The sequence below is a fragment of the Oncorhynchus mykiss genome, chromosome 18, assembly GCF_057628025.1.
Source record: "Oncorhynchus mykiss isolate SJ-2025 chromosome 18, ASM5762802v1, whole genome shotgun sequence".
NCBI classification, from domain to species: Eukaryota; Metazoa; Chordata; class Actinopteri; order Salmoniformes; family Salmonidae; genus Oncorhynchus; species Oncorhynchus mykiss.
In genome coordinates, this window is record NC_143039.1 from 25,393,038 (window position 1) to 25,417,332 (window position 24,295).

A 24,295-nucleotide genomic window follows, 5' to 3' on the forward strand; every position below is an offset into this window, starting at 1 on the left:
ATTACTACTACCCCCACTGGGAGTGTGATGTCATTACTACTACCCCCACTGGGAGTGTGATGTCATTACTACTACCCACAATGGGAGTGTGATGTCATTACTGCTACCCCCACTGGGAGTGTGATGTCATTACTGCTACTCACACTAGGAGTGTGTGATGTCATTACTGCTACCCACACTAGGAGTGTGTGATGTCATTACTGCTACCCACACTGGGAGTGTGATGCCATTACTGCTATCCACACTGGGAGTGTGATGTCATTACTTCTACCCACACTGGGAGTGTGATGCCATTACTGCTTCCCTCACTGTGAGTGTGATGCCATTACTGCTACCCACACTGGGAGTGTGATGCCATTACTGCTACCCACACTGGGAATGTGATGTCATTACTGCTACCCACACTGGGAATGTGATGTCATTACTGCTACCCACACTGTGAGTGTGATGTCATTACTGCTACCCCCACTGGGAGTGTGATGTCATTACTGCTACTCACACTAGGAGTGTGTGATGTCATTACTGCTACCCACACTAGGAGTGTGTGATGTCATTACTGCTATCCCCACTGGGAGTGTGATGTCATTACTACTACCCCCACTGGGAGTGTGATGTCATTACTACTACCCCCACTGGGAGTGTGATGTCATTACTACTACCCACAATGGGAGTGTGATGTCATTACTGCTACCCCCACTGGGAGTGTGATGTCATTACTGCTACTCACACTAGGAGTGTGTGATGTCATTACTGCTACCCACACTAGGAGTGTGTGATGTCATTACTGCTACCCACACTGGGAGTGTGATGCCATTACTGCTACCCACACTAAGAGTGTGATGCCATTACTGCTACCCACACTGGGAATGTGATGTCATTTCTGCTACCCACAATGGGAGTGTGATGTCATTACTGCTACCCCCACTGGGAGTGTGATGTCATTACTGCTACTCACACTAGGAGTGTGTGATGTCATTACTGCTACCCACACTAGGAGTGTGTGATGTCATTACTGCTATCCCCACTGGGAGTGTGATGTCATTACTACTACCCCCACTGGGAGTGTGATGTCATTACTACTACCCCCACTGGGAGTGTGATGTAATTACTACTACCCACAATGGGAGTGTGATGTCATTACTGCTACCCCCACTGGGAGTGTGATGTCATTACTGCTACTCACACTAGGAGTGTGTGATGTCATTACTGCTACCCACACTAGGAGTGTGTGATGTCATTACTGCTACCCACACTGGGAGTGTGATGTCATTACTGCTACTCACACTAGGAATGTGTGATGTCATTACTGCTACCCACACTAGGAGTGTGTGATGTCATTACTGCTACCCACACTGGGAGTGTGATGTCATTACTACTACCCCCACTGGGAGTGTGATGTCATTACTACTACCCACACTAGGAGTGTGTGATGTCATTACTACTACCCCCACTGGGAGTGTGATGTCATTACTACTACCCACACTAGGAGTGTGTGATGTCATTACTACTACCCCCACTGGGAGTGTGATGTCATTACTGCTACCCACACTAGGAGTGTGTGATGTCATTACTGCTACTCACACTAGGAGTGTGTGATGTCATTACTGCTACCCACACTAGGAGTGTGTGATGTCATTACTGCTACTCACACTAGCAGTGTGTGATGTCATTACTGCTACCCACACTAGGAGTGTGTGATGTCATTACTGCTATCCCCACTGGGAGTGTGATGTCATTACTGCTATCCCCACTGGGAGTGTGATGTCATTACTGCTACCCACACTAGGAGTGTGTGATGTCATTACTGCTACCCACACTAGGAGTGTGTGATGTCATTACTGCTATCCCCACTGGGAGTGTGATGTCATTACTGCTATCCCCACTGGGAGTGTGATGTCATTACTGCTATCCCCACTGGGAGTGTGATGTCATTACTGCTATCCCCACTGGGAGTGTGATGTCATTACTGCTACCCACACTGTGAGTGTGATGTCATTACTGCTATCCCCACTAGGAGTGTGATGTCATTACTGCTACCCCCACTGGGAGTGTGATGTCATTACTGCTATCCCCACTGGGAGTGTGATGTCATTACTGCTATCCCCACTGGGAGTGTGATGTCATTACTGCTACCCCCACTGGGAGTGTGATGTCATTACTGCTATCCCCACTGGGAGTGTGATGTCATTACTGCTATCCCCACTGGGAGTGTGATGTCATTACTGCTATCCCCACTGGGAATGTGATGTCATTACTGCTACCCACACTGTGAGTGTGATGCCATTACTGCTATCCCCACTGGGAGTGTGATGTCATTACTGCTACCCACACTGTGAGTGTGATGTCATTACTGCTATCCCCACTGGGAGTGTGATGTCATTACTGCTACCCACACTAGGAGTGTGTGATGTCATTACTGCTACCCCCACTGGGAGTGTGATGTCATTACTGCTACCCCCACTGGGAGTGTGATGTCATTACTGCTACTCACACTAGGAGTGTGTGATGTCATTACTGCTACCCACACTAGGAGTGTGTGATGTCATTACTGCTATCCCCACTGGGAGTGTGATGTCATTACTACTACCCCCACTGGGAGTGTGATGTCATTACTACTACCCCCACTGGGAGTGTGATGTCATTACTACTACCCACAATGGGAGTGTGATGTCATTACTGCTACCCCCACTGGGAGTGTGATGTCATTACTGCTACTCACACTAGGAGTGTGTGATGTCATTACTGCTACCCACACTAGGAGTGTGTGATGTCATTACTGCTACCCACACTGGGAGTGTGATGTCATTACTGCTACTCACACTAGGAATGTGTGATGTCATTACTGCTACCCACACTAGGAGTGTGTGATGTCATTACTGCTACCCACACTGGGAGTGTGATGTCATTACTACTACCCCCACTGGGAGTGTGATGTCATTACTACTACCCACACTAGGAGTGTGTGATGTCATTACTACTACCCCCACTGGGAGTGTGATGTCATTACTACTACCCACACTAGGAGTGTGTGATGTCATTACTACTACCCCCACTGGGAGTGTGATGTCATTACTGCTACCCACACTAGGAGTGTGTGATGTCATTACTGCTACTCACACTAGGAGTGTGTGATGTCATTACTGCTACCCACACTAGGAGTGTGTGATGTCATTACTGCTACTCACACTAGCAGTGTGTGATGTCATTACTGCTACCCACACTAGGAGTGTGTGATGTCATTACTGCTATCCCCACTGGGAGTGTGATGTCATTACTGCTATCCCCACTGGGAGTGTGATGTCATTACTGCTACCCACACTAGGAGTGTGTGATGTCATTACTGCTACCCACACTAGGAGTGTGTGATGTCATTACTGCTATCCCCACTGGGAGTGTGATGTCATTACTGCTATCCCCACTGGGAGTGTGATGTCATTACTGCTACCCACACTGTGAGTGTGATGTCATTACTGCTACCCCCACTGGGAGTGTGATGTCATTACTGCTACTCACACTAGGAGTGTGTGATGTCATTACTGCTACCCACACCAGGAGTGTGTGATGTCATTACTGCTATCCCCACTGGGAGTGTGATGTCATTACTACTACCCCCACTGGGAGTGTGATGTCATTACTACTACCCCCACTGGGAGTGTGATGTCATTACTACTACCCACAATGGGAGTGTGATGTCATTACTGCTACCCCCACTGGGAGTGTGATGTCATTACTGCTACTCACACTAGGAGTGTGTGATGTCATTACTGCTACCCACACTAGGAGTGTGTGATGTCATTACTGCTACCCACACTGGGAGTGTGATGCCATTACTGCTACCCACACTAAGAGTGTGATGCCATTACTGCTACCCACACTGGGAATGTGATGTCATTACTGCTACCCACAATGGGAGTGTGATGTCATTACTGCTACCCCCACTGGGAGTGTGATGTCATTACTGCTACTCACACTAGGAGTGTGTGATGTCATTACTGCTACCCACACTAGGAGTGTGTGATGTCATTACTGCTATCCCCACTGGGAGTGTGATGTCATTACTACTACCCCCACTGGGAGTGTGATGTCATTACTACTACCCCCACTGGGAGTGTGATGTAATTACTACTACCCACAATGGGAGTGTGATGTCATTACTGCTACCCCCACTGGGAGTGTGATGTCATTACTGCTACTCACACTAGGAGTGTGTGATGTCATTACTGCTACCCACACTAGGAGTGTGTGATGTCATTACTGCTACCCACACTGGGAGTGTGATGTCATTACTGCTACTCACACTAGGAATGTGTGATGTCATTACTGCTACCCACACTAGGAGTGTGTGATGTCATTACTGCTACCCACACTGGGAGTGTGATGTCATTACTACTACCCCCACTGGGAGTGTGATGTCATTACTACTACCCACACTAGGAGTGTGTGATGTCATTACTACTACCCCCACTGGGAGTGTGATGTCATTACTACTACCCACACTAGGAGTGTGTGATGTCATTACTACTACCCCCACTGGGAGTGTGATGTCATTACTGCTACCCACACTAGGAGTGTGTGATGTCATTACTGCTACTCACACTAGGAGTGTGTGATGTCATTACTGCTACCCACACTAGGAGTGTGTGATGTCATTACTGCTACTCACACTAGCAGTGTGTGATGTCATTACTGCTACCCACACTAGGAGTGTGTGATGTCATTACTGCTATCCCCACTGGGAGTGTGATGTCATTACTGCTATCCCCACTGGGAGTGTGATGTCATTACTGCTACCCACACTAGGAGTGTGTGATGTCATTACTGCTACCCACACTAGGAGTGTGTGATGTCATTACTGCTATCCCCACTGGGAGTGTGATGTCATTACTGCTATCCCCACTGGGAGTGTGATGTCATTACTGCTATCCCCACTGGGAGTGTGATGTCATTACTGCTATCCCCACTGGGAGTGTGATGTCATTACTGCTATCCCCACTGGGAGTGTGATGTCATTACTGCTACCCACACTAGGAGTGTGATGTCATTACTGCTATCCCCACTGGGAGTGTGATGTCATTACTGCTACCCCCACTGGGAGTGTGATGTCATTACTGCTACCCCCACTGGGAGTGTCACAGGAAGCAGCATATTTATTTACTACACCCCAGGACACTACACCGCCTAATGAGGTGTCTGGAGCTTTTGGGGAGGTTTGGTTGTTTACTTGTTGGTGTGTGTGTGTGTGTGTGTGTGTGTGTGTGTGTGTGTGTGTGTGTGTGTGTGCGTGTGTGCGCGTGTGCGTGTGTGTGTGCGTGCGTGCGTGTGATATTTCTGCTAGACTTCCTAATAAAAATGATCCCTCTTTTTCTGTGGAGTCAGACATTTAGGAGCAATGTAATAAACCAGAAAGATGGGAGTCATTTTGGGACTTGTGTGTGTTTGTATGTGTGTGTGAGTGAGTGTGTCTGTGTGTGTGTGTATGTGTGTGTGAGTGAGTGTGTCTGTGTGTGTGTGTGTATGTGTGAGAGTGTGTGTGTGTGTGTGTAAGGGTGTGTGTGTGTTTGTATGTGTGTGTATGGCAAATGACCTGCCCTGATTCAACCAATCAGCAGAGTTCTCCACCCTGAATACCCATCATCCATATCTGTTAAAGAGAAATGAGAAGGGAGAGAGAAGGAGTGAGAGACTAAAGGAGAGAGAGAGGTGGAGCAAGGGGGGAGAGAAAGAGAACAGAGAAAGAGTGAGAGAGTGAGGGACAGTGTGATATTAGATTTATAATAGAATGCATGGTCATTTTGTGACAACCTGCCTTTGTTCTTCAGAAGTGGAGCTCTGTGATGTTCAATTATATGATATAACTGGGTGGATTAAAGGCCGTTTGAGGGGAAGATGTGTGTTCAGTATTGAATTACAGACAAGATTCTCCTGTTTAGGCCAAATTCTATGGAAAAACACCTGGCCCTAAGGAAGAACTGTTATGAGAGCCTGATTGTGGAAAAGGTTTTGAGTGCTTGATTTATCTGTCATTAACCTCCTACACAGGAAGAATTGACACTGTATTCTATATTCATTTAAGAGGAGGAGCATAACTCTGTCCTTATCAGAGACAGAGACAGCAGAGTGGTCCAGAACAGAGGAGAGATTCCAACACTTTAGATTACAGACACGTTTCAAGAACAGAGAAACAAACACAAAGTAGTCATCTATCCCTGACTGAGAAGACTGAACTCAAAGTCACAACTCATTTAGCTTCATAATCAATATCCTAAGGGAGATCTTTCTCAGTGTGTGTGTGTGTGTGTGTGTGTGTGTGTGTGTGTGTGTGTGTGTGTGTGTGTGTGTTAAAGGAATGAATGTGTGTGTGAGTCAGCACTCAGCAGGGCCTGAGACAGAATGTTAATGTATGAAACGGCAGATAATGTAGGCAAGATTAATGATCATATTGAAATGAATGTTTAATTAACTGGAATTAGATGATCATCTCTCGGGATCTCATCTCCATAGTAAGTAGGCTGCTACTGTAGACTGCTCACATTCAGGTAGACGGTGTGTGTGTGTGTGTGTGTGTGTGTGTTCTGGAGATTGTCAGATCTTTCTGCCCAGAATATTTCAACATTAATTATACTTTGTGCCTGCCTGCGTTACAAACTTCATCCACAACAAAGTGTGAAGTATTGAAAATAAGGAGGGTGGGACAAAACACAAGCAGCTGGCACTGTCACTTTATTTCTCAGAAGCTAGCGCCCTGACAACCACTCTCTTCTCCTCTCCTCTCCCCTCCTCTTCTCTCCTCTCTTCTTCCCTCCTCTCCTCTCCTCTCCTCTCCTCTCATCTGCTCTCCTCTCCTCTCCTCTCCTCTCATCTCCTCTGCTCTCTTCTCCTCTCTTCTTCCCTCCTCTCCTATCCTCTCCTTTCATTTCCTTTATTTACCTTCTCCTCTCCTCTCCTCTCATCTCCTCTCTTCTCCCCTCCTCTCCTCTCCTCTCATCTGCTCTCTTCTCCTCTCTTCTTCCCTCCTCTCCTCTCCTCTCCTCTCATCTGCTCTCCTCTCTCCTTCCCTCCTCTCCTCTCCTCTCCTCTCATCTGCTCTCTTCTCCTCTCCTCTCCCCTCCTCTTCTCTCCTTTCTTCTTCCCTCCTCTCCTCTCATCTGCTCTCCCCTCCTCTTCTCTTCTCTCCTCTCCTTCCCTCCTCTCCTCTCCTCTCCTCTGCTATCTTCTCCTCTCTTCTTCCCTCCTCTCCTCTCCTCTCCTCTCCTCTGCTCTCTTCTCCTCTCTTCTTCCCTCCTCTCCTCTCCTCTCATCTGCTCTCTTCTCCTCTCCTCTCCCCTCCTCTTCTCTCCTCTCTTCTTCCCTCCTCTCCTCTCCTCTCCTCTCCTCTGCTCTCTTCTCCTCTCTTCTTCCCCCCTCTCCTCTCCTCTCCTCTGCTCTCTTCTCCTCTCTTCTTCCCTCCTCTCCTATCCTCTCCTTTAATTTCCTTTATTTACCTTCTCCTCTCTTCTCCCCTCCTCTCCTCTCCTCTGCTCTCTTCTCCTTTCTTCTCCCCTCCCCTCCTCTCCTCTCCCATCTTCTCCTCTCCTCTCCTGTCCTCTATTCTCCTCTTTTCTCTTCTCATCTCCTCTCCTGTCCTATCCTCTCTTATCCCCTCCCCGCCCATCCTCTCATCTCCTCCCCTCCCCTCTCTTCTCCTCTCCTTCCCACCTCTCCTCTCCTCTCCTCTCATCTGCTCTCTTCTCCTCTCTTCTTCCCTCCTCTCCTATCCTCTCCTTTCATTTCCTTTATTTACCTTCTCCTCTCTTATCCCCTCCCCGCCCATCCTCTCATCTCCTCCCCTCCCCTCTCTTCTCCCCTCCTCTCCTCTCTTCTCCTCTCCTGTCATCTCCTCTCTTCTCCCTTCCTCTCCTCTCTTCTCCCCTCCTCTCCTCTCAGCTCTGTTTTTTTCTGATAACATGATTTCATGGTAAATTCAAATCTCATGTGTGTTAGGTGTTTGTCCCTGACATTTTCACGCTGTCTGCTCCAAGTGAACAGTGTTTGGTGGCGTGAGGCGATGGGAGAGACATTGGCAGGTGTGCTTGCATGCATGTGTGTGTGTGTGTATGGGGGGGGGGGGGGGTAGGGGGGGGGGAGTGAATGGCACAAATGATTCTCAAGTGAAGTGCATATGGTTCTCAAATGTAGAGTAACATTTGGGAATTTGGCACTATCAGATTTTAACACACTTCAGAGAGCGAAAGAGATTTGATTTTGAGATAGAGAGAGAGAGAGAGAGAGAGAGAGAGAGAGAGAGAGAGGGAGAGAGAGAGAGAGAGAGAGAGAGAGAGAGAGAGAGAGAGAGAGGGAGGGTAAAAGAAGAAGGCCTTCAATGACAAGACCTTTAAAGTGACAGAACGACACACAGACAGAGAGAATAACAGACAGAATGACATTCACTGAACACAACATCTGACATTCCATTCTGACTGTGAATGTTGTTTGTCCAACTAGCAGGTGGATAAGATCTAGTCACTGATTTCAGTTTGTCAACCAGGAGAGAATCAGACAGTCAGTTATCACAAGTTGTTCCATGCGTTTTCCCTGTTAGGCTGTTGAATGCAGAGGAGACACAGTGAGATAGTCAGCTCTATACTAGGAGGTTCACACAGTGCTGTGAAAACTCTGTTTTCTCCTTGTTAGCTAGTTGATTAATGCAGTTTCCCTTGATTAGAGAGGAAGGACGCAGTCCGGGGGTGGAATTTTATCAACTGTGAATTAGTGACAGAAAGCTAAAACATACACACACACACACACACACACACAGATACACAGACGCAGCAGGCTTTTATAACCCTAAGGCTCTGATAAATGAGAAAGAAAAACCGCCAGAGAAGTAAAAACTAAGAATAATCAAACGAATCCTGTTGTTTCTCCTCTATGTCTGGACCACTGTAGGAGAAACTGTTGAGATATGAGTTTCTCTCTGCAACACCAGGTAGACATGGGAAATGAGAGAAGGAGGAAATGAGAAAGGTATGGAATAGAAATTAGCGTTTATCGGACACACACACACACACACACAAACACACACACACACACACACAAACACACAAACACACACAAACACGCAACCACACACACATACATACATACACACACACCGTCAGAGAGTCTGACTGTATAGCATGGTCTGACAGATGGAATTACACACCTTTATAACCCTGTCTCCACACACTCACTCGGACCGTAGCACAGCAAGTCTCCAGAGCAGAAGCGACAGTCGACTTTCTAGGTCTCAGACAAGGTTATACAATAGAACTCCCAGCTTTCTGACAGGAGAGACTGTGGATATGACGGTATCATTTGACTAACTTCCATAGTGCATTAAATGATAATGGAATTCATTTACAATGGTAATGTCTCAAATTGATCCCTATTCTTTGTAATTCTTTGTCATTTGAGACCTGGGTATGTTTTTTTAGTGTTTCACGTATCAAAGTGATTTAAATGTTTCTGCTTCAAGGATACTTGATTGAACCATAAAAATGAGAGATGATTGTTGGAACAGTCCCTGCCGATTCCCTCTCTCTACCATCTCCCCCTCTCTCCTCCCTGTCTCCTCTGAGGAGTCTTATCCTGCTAAAACAGTAGTTCCGTCCCAAACTGTCAAATATGCACACACACACACACACACACACACACACACACACACACACACACACACACACACACACACACACACACACACACACACACACACACACACACACACACACACACACACACACACACACACACACACACACACACACACACACAGTTCCCAGACATACAGTTCCCAGACACGTAAGCAGGCGAGCACGTACACAAACACTGCCAAAGCTACTCTCAGAGGATAAGATAGTGATAATTAAAAAAGTTTACTCAGAGAGTTAGAAACAGGAGATAAGACATAAGTTATGAAAGTACAGACCAGGGACACTTACTGACACATAAAGAGAGAGAGAGAGGGGGGGGTGGGGGGGGGAAATGATAGAGAGAGAAAGAGAGAGGAGGGAGGGAGGGAGAGAGAGAGAGAGAGAGAGAAAGAGAGAGAGAGAAAGAAAGAAAGAGAGAGAGAGAGAGAGAGAGAAAGAGAGAGAGAGAGAAGGGGGAGAGAGAAAGAGAGAGAGAGACGGGGAGTGAGCGACAGAAAGAGAGAGAGAGAGAGGGAGAGAGAGAGAGCTAAGTCTTACTGTATCTCTCCTATCTAGCTCCTCTGTCCATGGGCCTCTAATACCCACTTATGCAAATATACACTCTCTTTTGTCTAGATACTGTGTGTGTGTGTGTTGGCTGTCTCTTTCTCTATTTAATCACATTATGGACTGCGATCAATCTGAGCACTCAGCAACGCTGCTATTGTCTGTCAGCCAGTTAGTTTACATTCAGATCTAAAGCAACAATACCATGAAATACATAAAGCAACGTTACTCTGAGAGATGTCAAGCAACAATAGATGTAAAGCAATAATACTTGGATAGACACAAAGCAACAATACTATGATAGATGTAAAGCAAGAGAGATGTTAAGCAACAACACTCTGAGAGATGTAAAGCATTAATACCCTGAGAGATGTTAAGCAACAACACTCTGAGAGATGTAAAGCATTAATACCCTGAGAGATGTTAAGCAACAACACTCTGAGAGATGTAAAGCATTAATACCCTGAGAGATGTTAAGCAACAACACTCTGAGAGATGTAAAGCATTAATACCCTGAGAGATGAGAAGCAACAACACTCTGATAGATGTAAAGCATTAATACTCCAAGAGATGTTAAGCAACAACACTCAGAGAGATGTAAAGCATTGATACTCTGAGAGATGTTAAGCATTAATACTCTGAGAGATGTTAAGCAACAACACTCTGATAGATGTAAAGCATTAATACCCTGAGAGATGTTAAGCAACAACACTCTGAGAGATGTAAAGCATTAATACCCTGAGAGATGTTAAGCAACAACACTCTGAGAGATGTAAAGCATTAATACCCTGAGAGATGTTAAGCAACAACACTCTGAGAGATGTAAAGCATTAATACCCTGAGAGATGTTAAGCAACAACACTCTGAGAGATGTAAAGCATTAATACCCTGAGAGATGTTAAGCAACAACACTGAGAGATGTAAAGCATTAATACCCTGAGAGATGTTAAGCAACAACACTCTGAGAGATGTAAAGTAACAACAATACAATGCCTAAATAGATTCTCTGATGTCATAGAGACTGTGTTTTACATAAAACATTACAGTACCAATACATCATAGACAGACAGTGTGTGCATGCTTGCATTTAGTTCTGGTCTCTAAACTCGCCTGTGGATCTCCAGAGTTAAGCAGTTGGCTGGTTGTGAAGGACAATCTGAGGGAACATCTGGAACATCCTGACTCACACAACTTCCCTCCGTCCTCCCCCTCTCCTCTCCCTCCTCTCCCTTTCCTCTCCGTCCTCCCCCTCTCCTCTCCTCTCCCTCCTCCCCCTCTCTCACCATCTCCATCTGTCTCCCCTCTCTCCTATAAACGCCTTAAAAACAAATCCACTTTCACAATTAATTGCTCGAAATTCGATTTTTGAGCATAGGCTTATTTATTTCTGGAAACAAAAAATTGTAAACAAACTAGTTACAATGCCTCCTAAAGGTGGTTGACATGGGGAAAAGAGGGGGGTCTAGCTGGCTGGCTATTAGCTTGTGTGGATATATTAGTACATGGTGGTTATCTAGTGTAGACCACCTGTGTTGCTGCTGCCCTGGCACACATGTAAAACTCCCGACTGAGGAAGGGGTGGAGCTGGGTCGGAGGGTCATTTCTACATCTTTCTGTCGCTCTCTGCTGCTCGTATCAGCCAATCAGACCGAATATTGATGATGATGTAACTCAAGTATTATAATCAAATGTTATGGTGTTGAGGCATTATTGTTGATATTTAAACTAGGTCACGAGCTACATACTCGACCAGCGACAGCATCTCAAGCCATTCATGTTTGGATACCGGGTGTGTCAGTCTCCGTACCGGGGAGACAGGGAAACCGCAGACCAACAGGCGCAACCAATGGACAGGGTAGGGGGTGGTGAACTTGACGTTGTCACGACGACTTGTGGGCAGTGGGATTAGAACAACAACCACAAAAACTGTATACAAAAGAAATATATATATATATATACATACCTATATACCACCTAAAAGAGCACTTGCCGAGTGGGAGGGCAAAGGGGCATGTGCTTGGCACAGGCTCCTGTCTGTGCACGTGCCGGTCCATATAGTCAACTACAGTATATAAGCCACATGCACGCAACATACAACAGCTCAACCATCCCTTAATGCTGCACTCTAAATAATGAATGAAGCAACTATTTATTTACTCATTGTTGTTTATGTTGCTATTGTTGTTGTATAGATATCTTATTTCTCCTTCCTACACCATTCATTACTACATGTATATGTAATTGGATAGGCCATTGACATTGTTTATTAAGAGAGGTCTATGACATTGTTTATTAAGAGAGGTCTATGACATTGTTTATTAAGAGAGGTCTATGACATTGTTTAATAAGAGAGGTCTATGACATTGTTTATTAAGGTGGGTCTATGACATTGTTTATTAAGAGAGGTCTATGACATTGTTTATTAAGAGAGGTCTATGACATTGTTTATTAAGAGAGGTCTATGACATTGTTTATTAAGAGAGGTCTATGACATTGTTTATTAAGAGAGGTCTATGACATTGTTTATTAAGAGAGGTCTATGACATTGTTTAATAAGAGAGGTCTATGACATTGTTTATTAAGGTGGGTCTATGACATTGTTTATTAAGAGAGGTCTATGACATTGTTTATTAAGAGAGGTCTATGACATTGTTTATTAAGAGAGGTCTATGACATTGTTTATTAAGGTGGGTCTATGACATTGTTAATTAAGAGAGGTCTATGACATTGTTTATTAAGAGAGGTCTATGACATTGTTTATTAAGAGAGGTCTATGACATTGTTTATTAAGAGAGGTCTATAACATAGTTTATTAGAGAGGTCTATGACATAGTTTATTAAGAGAGGTCTATAACATTGTTTATTAAGAGAGGTCTATGACATTGTTTATTAAGAGAGGTCTATGGCATTGTTTATTAAGAGAGGTCTATGACATTGTTTATTAAGAGAGGTCTATGACATTGTTTATTAAGAGAGGTCTATGACATTGTTTATTAAGAGAGGTCTATGACATTGTTTATTAAGAGAGGTCTATGACATTGTTTATTAAGGTGGGTCTATGACATTGTTAATTAAGAGAGGTCTATGACATTGTTTATTAAGAGAGGTCTATGACATTGTTTATTAAGAGAGGTCTATGACATTGTTTATTAAGAGAGGTCTATAACATAGTTTATTAGAGAGGTCTATGACATAGTTTATTAAGAGAGGTCTATAACATTGTTTATTAAGAGAGGTCTATGACATTGTTTATTAAGAGAGGTCTATGGCATTGTTTATTAAGAGAGGTCTATGACATTGTTTATTAAGAGAGGTCTATGACATTGTTTATTAAGAGAGGTCTATGACATTGTTTATTTGTGTGTGTGTGTGTGTGTGTGTGTGTGTGTGTGTGTGTGTGTGTGTGTGTGTGTGTGTGTGTGGGGGTGTGTGTGTGTGTGTGTGTGTGTGTGTGTGTGTGTGTGTGTGTGTGTGTGTGTGTGCGTGTGAGTGAGCGTGTGGAGTGGTTGTGCATGCTCACAGATGTACAGTAGGATCTAAATATGATCACAATGTTGCAGGAGAACTTTCAAACGTGTAGTGTATTTAAGGTTTGTGTGTGTGTGTGTGTGTGTGTGTGTGTGTGTGTGTGTGTGTGTGTGTGTGTGTGTGTGTGTGTGTGTGTGTGTGTGTGTGTGTGTGTCTTTGAAAGACCAGCACTTGGCAACAGTACCTCCATTCATTCATAATCAGGGTTTGAGGATTAAATGTGATTACATTCAGAGAGACTAAATGAGCTTTTTAATGTTCTAGTCTTCTATTTCTACAGTGAGGGAGGGAAGGACGAGAGGGAATGAAAGAGTGCTGGATGGACAGATCACAATGGAGGAGAGTTAGTTCTCAACAAACAGTGACATCTAATCATAACAACAGCATGTGACCTGCCCAAGAACAACTCATATTTGTATCTGTGCCATTATATAGCATCTGTGGCAGCATTAGCAGCACTATTCTCCATTTTGAAGATAGTACATTTTTTCTTCCCGATTGGCTGATCCTGATGTCTCAGGTGGACATGACTCCAACAGGGTCACCAGGGATCAGCCAATGAAGTTGGAAGTCCCACCGAGTTGACTACATTAAAATAGTGGAAGTCCTCAATGGTGCTACCCAATGTAATACGGCCCATTTCTATAATTCTCTATGGTTACAGGATGTAATGGCACCCTAGTCCCTAAAGTGCACTTTTTTGGGACACAACCATGGCTGTTTATAGACTAGCCAAAGCACCTGGAATGATACTGATTGATGATACTGATGAAAGAAGCACTTTTTTTAAATCTCCTCCTCTCCTCTATCCTCTCTTCTCCTCTCCTCATCCTCTCCACTTTCCTCTTCTCTTCTCCTCTCCTCTATCCTCTCTACGTTCCTCTTCTCTTCTCCTCTCCTCCATCCTCTCTTCTCCCCTCCTCTCCTCTCCTCTCCTCTCCACTTTCCTCTGCTCTTCTCCCCTCCTCCATCCTCTCTACATTCCTCTTCTCCTCTCCTCCTTTCCTCTCCTGTCCTCCATCCTCTCCACTTTCCTCCTCTCCTCTCCTCTCCTCTCCTCCATCCTCTCCACTTTCCTCTTCTCCTCTCCTCTCCCCTCCTCTCCTCCATCCTCTCCTCTCCTCCATCCCCTCTTCTCCCCCTCTCCTCCATCCTCTCCATTTTCCTCTTCTCTTCTCCTCTCCTCTCCTCTCCTCCATCCTCTCTACTCCTCTCCTCTCCTCTCCTCCATCCCCTCTTCTCCCCCTCTCCTCCATCCTCTCCTCTCCTCCATCCTCTACATTTTCCTCTTCTCTTCTCCTCTCCTCCATCCTCTCTACTCCTCTCCTCTCCTCTCCTCCATCCCCTCTTCTCCCCCTCTCCTCCATCCTCTCCATTTTCCTCTTCTCTTCTCCTCTCCTCTCCTCTCCTCTCCTACATCCTCTCTACTCCTCTCCTCTCCTCTCCTCCATCCTCTCCTCTCCTCCATCCCCTCTTCTCCCCCTCTCCTCCATCCTCTCCATTTCCTCTTCTCTTCTCTTCTCCTCTCCTCCATCCTCTCTACTCCTCTCCTCTCCTCTCCTCCATCCTCTCCTCTCCTCCATCCCCTCTTCTCCCCCTCTCCTCCATCCTCTCCATTTTCCTCTTCTCTTCTCCTCTCCTCTCCTCTCCTCCATCATCTCTACTCCTCTCCTCTCCTCTCCTCCATCCCCTCTTCTCCCCCTCTCCTCCATCCTCTCCTCTCCTCCATCCTCTACATTTTCCTCTTCTCTTCTCCTCTCCTCCATCCTCTCTACTCCTCTCCTCTCCTCTCCTCCATCCCCTCTTCTCCCCCTCTCCTCCATCCTCTCCATTTTCCTCTTCTCTTCTCCTCTCCTCTCCTCTCCTCTCCTCCATCCTCTCTACTCCTCTCCTCTCCTCTCCTCCATCCTCTCCTCTCCTCCATCCCCTCTTCTCCCCCTCTCCTCCATCCTCTCCATTTTCCTCTTCTCTTCTCTTCTCACTCCTCCATCTCTCTACTCCTCTCTCTCCTCCCTTCCATCCTCTCCTCTCCTCCATCCCCTCTTCTCCCCCTCTCCTCCATCCTCTACATTTTCCTCTCACTTCTCCTCTCCTCCATCCTCTCTACTCCTCTCCTCTCCTCTCCTCCATCCCCTCTTCTCCCCCTCTCCTCCATCCTCTCCATTTTCCTCTTCTCTTCTCCTCCTCCTCTCCTCTCCTCTCCTCCATCCTCTCTACTCCTCTCCTCTCCTCTCCTCCATCCTCTCCTCTCCTCCATCCCCTCTTTCTCCCCTCTCCTCCATCCTCTCCATTTTCCTCTTCTCTTCTCTTCTCCTCTCCTCCATCCTCTCTACTCCTCTCCTCTCCTCTCCTCCATCCCTCCTCTCCTCCATCCCCTCTTCTCCCCCTCTCCTCCATCCTCTACATTTTCCTCTTCTCTTCTCCTCTCCTCCATCCTCTCTACTCCTCTCCTCTCCTCCATCCTCTCCTCTCCTCCATCCCCTCTTCTCCCCTCTCCTCCATCCTCTACATTTTCCTCTCCTCTCCTCTCCTCTCCTCCATCCTCTCCTCTCCTCTCCTCCATCCTCTCTACTCCTCTCCTCTCCTCCATCCTCTCCTCTCCTCCATCCCCTCTTCTCCCCCTCTCCTCTCCTCCCTCTCCTCCTCCTCTCCTCCATCCTCTTCATTTTCCTCTCTCTTCTCTTCTCCTCTCCTCCATCTCTCTACTCCTCTCCTCTCCTCTCCTCCATCCTCTCCTCTCCTCCATCCCCTCTTCTCCCCCTCTCCTCCATCCTCTACATTTCCTCTTCTCCTCTCCTCTCCTCCATCCTCTCCTCTCCTCCATCCCCTCTTCTCCCCCTCTCCTCCATCCTCTCCATTTTCCTCTTCTCTTCTCCTCTCCTCTCCTCTCCTCCATCCTCTCTTCTCCTCTCCTCTCCTCTCCTCTCCTCCATACTCTCCTCTCCTCCATCCCCTCTTCTCCCCCTCTCCTCCATCCTCTTCATTTTCCTCTTCTCTTCTCCTCTCCTCTCCTCCATCCTCTCTACTTTCCTCCTCTCCTCTCCTTTCCTCTCCTCTCCTCTCCTCTCCTCCATCCTTTCTACTTTCCTCTTCTCCTTTCCTCTCCTCCCTTCTCCTCTCCCCTCCTCTCCTTTCCTCCATTCTCTCCACCTTCCTCCTCTCCTCTCCTCTCCTCTCCTCTCCTCTCCTCTCCTCTCCTCTCCTCCATCCTCTCCACTTTCCTCTTCTCTTCTCTCCCCTCCTCCTCCCCATCCTCTCCACTTTCCTCTTCTCCTCTCCTCTTCCTTACTCTCCTCCATCCTCTCCAATTGGCTCCTATCCCCTCCTCTCCTTCATCCTCCTCTCCACTCCCCTCCTTTCCTTCATCCTCTCCACTTTCCTCCTCTCACCTCCCCTCCATCCTCTCCACTTTCCTCCTCTCCTCTCCTCTCACCTCCCCTCCTCTATACTCTCCACTTTCCTCCTCTCCTCTCCCCTCCCCTCCTTCATCATCCTTTCCAGTTTTTCTCTCCATTTTCCTTCCCTCCTCCATCTTCTCCCCTCATCTTCCCTTCCCCTCCATCCTCTCCACTCCTCCCTACATCCTATCCTCCGTCAGTGTGATTTATTTCTTCAGGTCATTCTATCATTATAATTATCTAAAGTACATTAGGAGGAATTATCACTCTCATCTGCCAAGTCACACACTTTTGGGTGTGTAGGTCTGTACATTCACACGCACACACAAATACAGACAGACATACAGACACACAGACAGACAGTCTTAATAGAGCCACCCATCCACATGTATCCGTTAGCTTGCTACTGCTAAGCGCCTCTCTCTCTCTTCTCCTCCACCTCCTCATATCCTCCCTCTCTCTTCTCCTCCTCCTCATATCCTCACTCTCTCTTCTCCTCCACCTCCTCATATCCTCCCTATCTGTTCCCCTCCTCCTCATCTCCTCCCTCTCTCTTCTTCTCCTCCTCCTCATATCCTCCCTCTCTCTTCTCCTCCTCCTCATATCCTCCCTCTCTCTTCTCCTCCTCCTCATATTCTCCCTCTCTGTTCCCCTCCTCACATTCTCCCTCTCTGTTCCCCTCCTCACTCTCTTCCCCTCCTCCTCATCTCCTACCTCTCTCTTCCCCTCCTCCTCATCTCCTCCCTCTCTCGTCCCCTCCTCCTCATCTCCTCCCTCTCATCCCCTCCTCCTCTCCTCCTCCATCTCATACCCTCCTCCTCATCTTCTCCCTCTCTCTTCCCCTCCTCCCCATCTCCTCCCTCTCTCTTCCCCTCCTCCTCATCTCCTCCCTCTCGTCCCCTCCTCCTCATCTCTTCCCTCTCTCTTCTCCTTATCCCCATCTCCTCCCTCTCTCTTCCCCCACTCCTCATCTCCTCCCCTCCTCCTCATCTCTTCCCTCTATCTACCCCTCCTCCCTCTCTCTTCCCCTCCTCCCCATCTCCTCCCTCTCTCTTCCTTTCCTCCTCATCTCCTCCCTCTTCTGTGGCCAGAACTAGACAGAGTTCAGTTCTGAATGGTTCACTTTTCCAATAGCATGACAGATTACACTCCATTCAGCCTAGTCCTCCCTCCTCTCCCCCTCTCTCTTTCTCTCTCTACCCCCCTCTCTCCCTTCCTCACAAGCCTCCTTACCTCTGTCTCTCTGACTGGCTCTCTCTCTTTCGTCCCACCACAGTCTTTCTCTTGAATCCTGAGCGTGTGTGTGTGTGTGTGTGTGTGTGTGTGTGTGTGTGTGTTGCCTTGCGTTGCAGTTGGCTGCTCAGCCGTAGAGATGAGGATATGTCTGAGACGAGAGTGACTGACTGGCACACAGCTTAGGCTGCCACTAGGAATACTAACACACACACAACCGCTCTGTCTGTAAAGGTATGACACTAATCACTCCGTCTGTAAAGGTATGACACTAATCACTCCGTCTGTAAAGATATGAAACTAATCACTCCATCTGTAAAGATATGGAACTAATCACTCTGTCTGTAAAGATATGGAACTAATCACTCCATCTGTAAAGATATTTAACTAATCACTCCATCTGTAAAGATATGGAACTAATCACTCCATCTGTAAAGATATTTAACTAATCACTCCATCTGTAAAGATATTTAACTAATCACTCCATCTGTAAATATATTTAACTAATCACTCCGTCTGTAAAGATATGGAACTAATCACTCCATCTGTAAAGATATTTAACTAATCACTCCATCTGTAAAGATATTTAACTAATCACTCCATCTGTAAATATATTTAACTAATCACTCCATCTGTAAATATATTTAACTAATCACTCCGTCTGTAAAGATATTTAACTAATCACTCCATCTGTAAATATATTTAACTAATCACTCCGTCTGTAAAGATATGAAACGAATCACTCCATCTGTAAATATATTTAACTAATCACTCCGTCTGTAAAGATATTTAACTAATCACTCCATCTGTAAATATATTTTACTAATCACTCCGTCTGTAAAGATATGAAACGAATCACTCCATCTGTAAATATATTTAACTAATCACTCCATCTGTAAAGATATTTAACTAATCACTCCATCTGTAAATATATTTAACTAATCACTCCGTCTGTAAAGATATTTAACTAATCACTCCATCTGTAAATATATTTAACTAATCACTCCGTCTGTAATGATATGGAGCTAATCACTCCATCTGTAAATATATTTAACTAATCACTCCATCTGTAAATATATTTAACTAATCACTCCGTCTGTAATGATATGGAACTAATCACTCCATCTGTAAATATATTTAACTAATCACTCCATCTGTAAAGATACGGAACTAATCACTCCGTCTGTAAAGATATGAAACGAATCACTCCATCTGTAAATATATTTAACTAATCACTCCGTCTGTAAAGATATGGAACTAATCACTCCATCTGTAAAGATATTTAGCTAATCACTCTGTCTGTAAATATATGAAACGAATCACTCCAGCTGTAATTATATTAAACTAATCACTCCGTCTGTAAAGATATGGAACTAATCACTCCGCCTGTAAAGCTATGGAACTAATCACTCGGTCTGTAAAGATATTTAACTAATCACTCCGTCTGTAAAGATATTTAACTAATCACTCCGTCTGTAATGATATAGAACTAATCACTCCGTCTGTAATGATATTTAACTAATCACTCTGTCTGTAAAGATATTAAACTAATCACTCTGTCTGTAAAGATATTTAACTAATCACTCCGTCTGTAAAGATATGGAACTAATCATGTCACGACTTCCGCCAAAGTTGGCCCCTCTCCTTGTTCGGGCGGTGTTTGGCGGTCGAAGTCACCGACTTTCTAGCCATCGCTGTTTTCATTTTTCATTTTCCTTTGGTTTTGTCTTGTCTTCCATCACACCTGGTTCCAATCCCATCAACTACATGTTGTGTATTTAACCCTCTGTTCCCCCTCATGTCCTTGTGGGTGATTGTTTATTGTAAGTGCTTGTGCACGTCTGTCCTGGTGTGTGTTGGGTTATGTACCCATTTATTTTATTATTCTGTTTTCCGGTGGGTTTTGTTAATAAACTGCGCCGTTGAAAACACAGTTATTTCTCGCCTGCATCTGACTTCTCTGCCGCCAGTACGCACCGCTTACAGAATCACTGACCCAAACTTATGGAGTCAGCAGGAGCAGGTACCCCGGGTATAGGGGTGGAGGAGCGCGTCCAGGAGCATGCAGCAATGCTTCACCATCTTGGCACCGCCATGGACCGCGTTGTCCAGACAATGGACCGCTGGGAGAGACAGGGAGTTCTTCCAGCGCCTCTACCAGGGGTCTTCCCTGAGCGCCCCTTTTCCACCTGGTCCCAGTGGGATTCGTCTCTCCTTGCCCCAGGAGTACGACGGGAAGGCTGTGAACTGCCAGGGGTTCCGTCTACAATGATATCTATACCTGGCGACCGTCCACCCGGCTCCGTCTGGCCGTCAGAGGGTGTCCGCCCTCGTCTCATGCCTCATTGGGAAATCCCTGGAGTGGGCCAACGCTGTGTGGAGAGGGGAACCAGTTTGAGGAGTTCACTTGCCGTTTCCGGGCAGTCTTCGACCACCTGCCCGAGGGTAGAGCGGCAGGTTATCTGGGGTATTGGTCAGGTAGCGGCTCCCATTACCTCACTGCTGAAGGGGGGCCCGGTACGCTTGCAGTGGTCAGCTGAGGCAGACAGGACTTTTAGTCACCTGAGGGCTCTATTTACCTCGGCTCCCTTGCTGGCCCATCCGGATCCCTCTTTGGCGTTAATAGTGGAGGTGGACACATCCGAGGCTGGGATAGGAGCTGTGCTCTCTCAACGCTCGGGTAAGCCACCGAAGCTCCGCCCCTGTGCCTTCTTCTCAAAGAAGCTCAGCTCGGTGGAGCAAAACTATGAGGGGACCGGGAGCTGTTGGCTGTCGTAAAGGCCTTGAAGGCGTAGAGACATTGGCTTGAGGGGGCTAGACACCCTTTTCTCATCTGAACTGACCACCGCAATCTGGAGTACATCCGGGCAGCGAGGAGACTGAACCCACGTCAGGCAAGGTGGGCCATGTTTTTCACCCGTTTTGTGTTTACCCTTACTACAGACCAGGCTCCCAGAACGCGAAGGCAGACGCATTGTCCCGGCTGTATGACACAGAGGAGCGTCCCATGGATCCCACTCCTACACCCCTTACTCATTCCTCAGCGGTCTTGGTCGCACCTGTCGGTGGATTATCTGACTGATCTTCCACTCTCACAGGGTAACACCGCGATCCTGGTCATTGTGGATCGTTTCTCTAAGTCCTGTCCTCTCCTCCCTCTGCCCGGTCTCCCTATGGCCCTACAGGCCTTGTTTACACACGTCTTCTGGCACTACTGGTTGCCTGAGGATATAGTGTCTGATCGGCGTCCCTAGTTCACGTCTAGGGTCTGGAAGGCATTCATGGAACGTCTGGGGGTCTCGATCAGCCTTACTTCAGGGTTTCACCCTGAGAGTAATGGGCAGGTGGAGAGAGTTAACCAGGATATCGGAATGTTTCTGCGGTCCTATTGCCAGGCCCAGCCGGGGGAGTGGGCGGCGTTCGTGCCCTGGGCCGAGATGGCACAGAACTCGCTCCGCCACTCCTCCACTAACCTCTATCCCTTCCAGCGCGTACTGGGGTACCAGCCATCAGGGTCAGACCGAGGTTCCTGCGGTGGACGACTGGTTCATGGGCGTGGAGGAGACATGGGAAGGCGTCCGTGTCCACCTTCAGCAGGCCGTGATGCGCCAAAAGAGGAATGCAGATTTCCACCGCAGTGAGACCCCGGTGCGGGTCTGGCTCTCGACCCGAAACCTGCCCCTCCGCCTGCCCTGCCGGAAGCTGGGTCCGCGGTTTGTGGGGCCATTTAAAGTCCTGAGGAGAGTGAACGAGATTTGTTATAGGTTACAGCTTCCACCCGATTACCGTATTAACCCCTCGTTCCATGTGTCTCTCCTCAGGCCGGTGGTGGCTGGCCCGCTCCAGGAGTCTGAGGTGCGGGAGGTTCCTCCGTCCCCTCTGGACATCGGGGGGGGGGGGTTCGATCCATACTGGATTTGAGGTGCCGGGCGAGAGGCCTTCAGTATCTAGTAGAGTGGGAGGGGTACGGCTCGGAGGAGAGGTGCTGGGTTCAGGTCGAGGACGTGTTGGACCCATCTATGCTGCAGGAGTTCCACCGTCTTCGTCCGGATCACCCTGTGCCTCGCCCTCCGGGTCGTCCCCGAGGAAGGTGTCATGGGGGGGGGGGGGGGGGGTACTGTCACGACTTCCGCCGACGTTGGTCCCTCTCCTTGTTCGGGCGGTGTTCGGCGGTCGATGTCGCCGACTTTCTAGCCATCGCTGATCCTCTTTTCATTTTCCTTTGGTTTTGACTTGTCTTCCATCACACCTGGTTCCAATCCCATCAATTACATGTTGTGTATTTAACCCTCTGTTCCCCCTCATGTCCTTGTGGGTGATTGTTTATTGTAAGTGCTTGTGCACATCTGTCCTTGTGTGTGTTGGGTTATGTACCCATTTATTTTATTATTCTGTTTTCCGGTGGGTTTTGTTAATAAACTGCACCGCTGAAAACACAGTTATTTCTCTCCTGCATCTGACTTCTCAGCCGCCAATTCGCACCCCTTACAAATCACTCCATCCGTAAAGATATGAAACTAATCACTCCGTTTGTAAAGATATGAAACTAATCACTCCGTTTGTAAAGATATGAAACTAATCACTCCATCTGTAAAGATATGAAACAAATCACTCCATCTGTAAAGATATGAAACAAATCACTCCATCTGTAAAGATATTAAACTAATCACTCCATCTGTAAAGATATGAAACTAATCACTCCGTTTGTAAAGATATGAAACAAATCACTCCGTCTGTAAAGATATGAAACGAATCACTCCATCTGTAAAGATATGAAACTAATCACTCTTAGTGGTTCTAGGTCCTCCAGTAAAAGGTTCCTATACCTTAGCTCTGAATGGTTCTAGGTCCCATCTTAGCTCTGAGTGGTTCTTGGTCCTACATTGTCTCTGAGCGGTTCTAGATCATACCTTAACTCTGAGCAGTTCTAGATCCTACCTTAACTCTGAGCGGTTCTATATCCTACCTTAACTCTGAGTGGTTCTAGATCCTACCTTAACTCTGAGTGGTTCTAGATCCTACCTTAACTCTGAGTGGTTCTAGGTCCTACCTTAACTCTGAGTGGTTCTAGGTCATTCATTGGCCCTGAGTGGTTCTAAGTCTTACCTTAGCTCTGAGTGGTTCTAGGTCTTACCTCTGAGTGGTTCTAGATCCTACCTTAACTCTGAGTGGTTCTAGATCCTCCAGTAGTGATATAAAAGGTATTTCCAGGAAGGAGGACAGGAAGTCGATGTGGATGAGTTCCTCTGGTGAACGAGGGAAGGCCAGGACACCTGTCACCCCTCGCACAACCAGCTCCTGACACACACACCTGGACAGGGAGACAGGGTCGCCACCAGACGGGGACCGAGACACCACCTCCAGACAGGGAAGGGAGAGAGTGTCTGACATTACACCCTATTCCCTACAAGCACCCTATCCCATAGAAGTGTAGGGAATAGGGTGTCATTTCAGACACAATCTAACTGACGGAATGCCTAGTTGCCAATTTAATTAATTAATTATGGATGGATGGATGATCCACATGAGAGCATTACAGAGACATTAACTCTTTCATGAATGAACTAATGAATGAATGAATTAACCTGTTACCTCCAGGGTGAGGTTGTAGGGCAGAAGAGGCGGGTTGCCTTCTCCAGCCCGGTGCTTCAGGCTGGTCAAGGCTCTGTTCAGAGCGTTATGTACCCTGGCTGGTTGTCTGGTGGGAAGCAGAGCACCGAGACGAACCGTGTGTCCGATCCGAGCCAGGATGTGACATGGCTGGGGGTGGGAGAGGCACGGATCGGGATGGAAAACGAAGCTATGGAGGAAGACCAACAGCGGGATAAATCTCCCAGTGAAAAAAGGAGATGGGCGAATTCTCCTGGGTATAAAGTAGTTGCACATCCATCGACCAAGTAGATACAAATACTCCATTGTGTT

At 46.9% G+C, this 24,295-nt stretch overlaps 1 protein-coding gene across 1 annotated transcript in view; it reads right to left on the minus strand.

Moving 5' to 3' along the window:
• Positions 1-23,725, minus strand: part of LOC110510546 (glutamate receptor ionotropic, NMDA 3B) — an 85,817-nt gene extending 62,092 nt beyond the window's left edge. Inside the window, exon 1 of the mRNA XM_036952085.2 lies at positions 23,531-23,725. The gene's annotated coding sequence lies outside the window, so the exon portion shown is untranslated. The remainder of the gene's footprint in view (positions 1-23,530) is intronic.
• Between the last annotated feature and the right edge of the window lie 570 nt (positions 23,726-24,295).